The sequence below is a fragment of the Schistocerca nitens genome, chromosome 7, assembly GCF_023898315.1.
Source record: "Schistocerca nitens isolate TAMUIC-IGC-003100 chromosome 7, iqSchNite1.1, whole genome shotgun sequence".
NCBI classification, from domain to species: domain Eukaryota; kingdom Metazoa; phylum Arthropoda; class Insecta; order Orthoptera; family Acrididae; genus Schistocerca; species Schistocerca nitens.
This window is the reverse complement of record NC_064620.1, coordinates 477,202,119-477,206,005: the sequence shown is the minus strand read 5'-3', so window position 1 is coordinate 477,206,005 and position 3,887 is coordinate 477,202,119. Positions and strand designations below refer to the sequence as shown.

The window sequence follows — 3,887 nt, the reverse complement described above, 5'->3', positions numbered from 1 at the left end:
AATGATTTTCGTGAATGGCAGAACAACACGTCGAATGACCACACTGACGCACAAAATTGCAGTCAGGATACGTGGGGATAACCACGATAGTGCTCCTGCTGTAATACGAAATCACATCTCGGATAGTTACTCCAGGTGTAGGTCTAATGGACACAGACACGCTGGTTATAGCCCATCCGCTGGTCTCCTTATAACCAACACATGGCCTTCACTGGCATCGAGGCAGAACCAGCTTTCATCAGAAAACACAACAGACCTCCAGCCTGCCTTCCAATGAGCTCTCGCTTGACACCACTGAAGTCTCAGATGGTTGTGGTTTGGGGTAGGTCCAATGCACACAGACACGCTTGTTATAGCCCATCCGCTGGCCTCCTTATCCTTACAACCAACACATGACCTTCACTGGCATCGAGCCAGAACTACCTTTCATCAGAAAACACAACAGGCCTCCAGCCTGCCCTCCAATCAGCTCAACACCACTGAAGTCTCAGACGGTGGTGGTTTTTGGTCCGTGAATGCACGTTACAGGGCGTCTTGCTCGGAGCTGTTCTCGAAGTAACCGATTTGTAACAGTTCTTTGTGTCACTGCGGTGCCAACTGCTGCTCAAATTGCTGCTGAAAATGCCCTATACGATGCGCCGAACACGGTGGTCTTCCCTCTCGGTAGTGTCACGCGGTCGTCTGGAGCCCGATCTTGTTATGACTGTACTATTTTGTGACGACCGCTGAAAAAATCATGTACAGTGGCTACATTCTTGTCACGTTTTTCTGTAAAATCGCAGACGAAACATCCAGCTTCTCATAATGTTGGATTTCTGGCCTTACAGCCACCATATTCATGTACAAGAAAACTCGTCTTAGAGAAATTGAGAAGGCAGATTGACAATATGAAGTAACTTGATGTTAAGTACCGATGACGGATAGTTTTTTCGGTACGGGTATCATGGCAAAGACCGCCTAAATTGTACTCCTTCTCCGCGACTGGCTACTGCGTTCGGAAGTTGCGCGCCAAAATAATAAACTTTGTGTTATGCCTTACGGCAGGTCTTCTCATGGGGGAAGCCTCGTTAGGGAGGTCTACCACATAAGCGCCTAGGGAAGTGATTCCAGTGGTGGTTCCCCGTTGCCTTCCACTGATGATGAAATGATAATGAGGACAACACAACACCCAGTTCCTGAGCGGAGAAAATCTCCGATTGAGCGGGGAATCGAACCCGGGACCCCCCCCTTTTTTTTTAATCTGCTCGGGGCGGACGTTGCAAGACACCCGCTTCAATTCGTCGTTGACCCATTAACTCAGTTTTTTTTATTACAGAGGGCAGCCAACCCTCTGACCGAACACGCTGAGTTATCGCGCCGGCCTGAATGATGATGATTAGGGCAAAACAACACCCAGTCCCTGAGCGGAGAAAACTTGGCGTGACAGATCGCCGCGCTGACCACCTTTTTTTTTTTTTTTGCATTTTGTTCGTTGTTGATTGTTGCGTTTGGTCGTTGCGGACGTCACATGACATCCGTTCAAGTTCGTTCTTGCTCCTTCACTCAGTTTTTTATTACAGAGGCCAACCAGCTCCCTGACCGAACACGCTGAGCTACCGTTCCGGCGACGCTTCATGATTTTGGGTGTCAATCTTGCGCAGGGGCAACGCTAATCTTCTCTGTATCGTTCCAAGTTTAGTATATGTACTGCCGAAGCAAGTACAAGCACTGAGTTATCGGGGCGGACACCAAAATAATAATCTTCTGTTATTAATACTCGAGAAAATAAACAGCATATTTACTTCCATTTCATATTAAAGCACCTCTCAGTAGAGTGCTATCATTTCATTAGTTTACAAGTATTAATAATAATAAACAGCTGCTACATGAAAAGGTAGACGAAGCTCTTCCGTAATCTTCGGATTGCGCCTAACTTGGATGGTGAGCGAAGTGGTTCGGCTGCAAGATCAGAGTTGATTCGGCAATGTCGTAGGAGTGTCATGTTGTCTGCAGCCGTATCAGTTAATACTTAATTTGCAATGATTAGTTTGTAAAAGATCATAGCTAGTGGCGTCCCATTTAAACAAACTAGTTGTACATTTAATCATTCGCATACTACCAATTCCTCGCTACGAGTTTATTTCAGCCTCAACATAACCGATTCACGACCTACGTGCTATGTCCTGCGGAGAGGACAACAACTGGGGAAGGCTGCAAGTTGGTGAAAATTTTTTTGAACTCATGGAATCCACTCAGGGCGGTGGAAGCAAATAGGCACCTCGCATGTACTGCAGTCTTAGTACAAACGAGATCAGCGACTTGTCATCTGTGGTAACACAGAGGAGGTATGCAGGAGAGAAATTTTCGAAAGAAGCTATCACTCTATCTGTCACTGCATCTCTTCTTCAACTTGCCGTACTTATCATCACTGGTGGGAATAATCTTTGAAGTGGAAGTTCTTTGGAACTGTGAGGCTAGATTTTATTAGCGATAACTGTGAACTGTAACCGACCAGCGAACTGTGATAGGTGTGAACTGTGAATGACCAGGGAACTGCACGAGAGCTGTAATATGTATGGTTTGACCGCCCGGGCCGCCACACCAGTTGTCTGTGGCTGCCTCTCGCTGATCTGCATACTACGCCGTCTCGTAGCACCAAGTTATCATTAATAACGTAATTCCGTGGACGGCGCATTGAAAGGTGGCTACACTGAGTCACAGCGCCAGAGATTGCGCCAAAGAGTATTATTCCGCCGCCTCCAATGGCAGTGCTTGTTCAGAAGTGGTGGTGGTTAGTGCTTTCTGAGAGGATTTTGATAGCTGTATTATTTGAGGCCATGTCGTGTGCAGTTGTTTTGATGGGCTAGACAGCAGATGTTGTTCGAATGGAGATGTTGTAATGATCAGAGTGTATTTTTAGACAAAATGTATGAAGGTAAAAAATATTTTTTTATTTTTTTTAAATTTCCTAACTAACAATGCCTCTTGGTCACAGGTTCAGTCAACAAAGCATCTGGCTTGTGTTCATGTATTAGACTGTAATTCGGGTTTCTATGTGCAATTATAGTATTTCAGTTTTATTTAATTAATTCAGTGTAAATGGTATTTAAAAGATCTTGTCTTATTGAGGAAGAACCGTGCCAGATGTGTACGTTGAATCACACTTCCACACACAGAAAAGTTTCACTTGTGCTTTGTTGTTTCGTAGCTTTTATAGTTGCTGGGGACTTAATTCATTAATTGTGATAACGGAAGTTTCCTTTCATTCTTTGTTGTTATTCTATGCAGTCAGATTGCGTACTAATACTAGTCAGGGCCAACCGGTTACGAGACTTCGTAGCCGGACATTCAGCTACTAAAATTAAAAATATTTGCATTATATTTAATTAAGACCCCATGCACGTGGCGACCCTGCCAGGATCGTCCTTGGAAATCTTCTGATAGTAAAATAGCAGACAGTAGTATTGTTGTAGTAATTTGTAGTTTAGTAATTGTATTCTATATTGCATGTGTAGATTTGGTAACGAACATTTGTAGTTGTCTTGTCTTTCTTCTAATGGTAGTTTTGGAGAATTTAATTTCTGATGTCTTGTATATGCGTTTGAAAAATTTGTACAATTATGAAGATATCAATTGTTCGTTAATCGTGTTTGAGGGAAGCATTTTGTGTGAATGGTATTGTTGGTGAAAAAGTGTCATATTGTGTGTAATTTTCGTATAGTGACGAGTTTTGTATGTTTTGTAAATGATTACGCGATCGATGAAAAAGGCAAAAATGATGGATAGTGAGAATGACGAAATTGTTAACATAGCGAACTCGCCAACACAGGAGAACAGTATGATAAATAATGAAGTAGAAAACAATTTAACAAGCAGGGAAAATAGTCCAGAACCAGTTCAAAACTTTT

At 43.2% G+C, this 3,887-nt stretch overlaps 1 non-coding gene across 1 annotated transcript; it reads right to left on the bottom strand.

The window, feature by feature from the left end:
- Positions 1 to 1,595: 1,595 nt before the first annotated feature.
- On the bottom strand, positions 1,596 to 1,702 carry LOC126196838 (U6 spliceosomal RNA). Its single transcript, XR_007539270.1, has one exon. It is a non-coding gene; the product is annotated as a U6 spliceosomal RNA (small nuclear RNA).
- Positions 1,703 to 3,887: the final 2,185 nt, after the last annotated feature.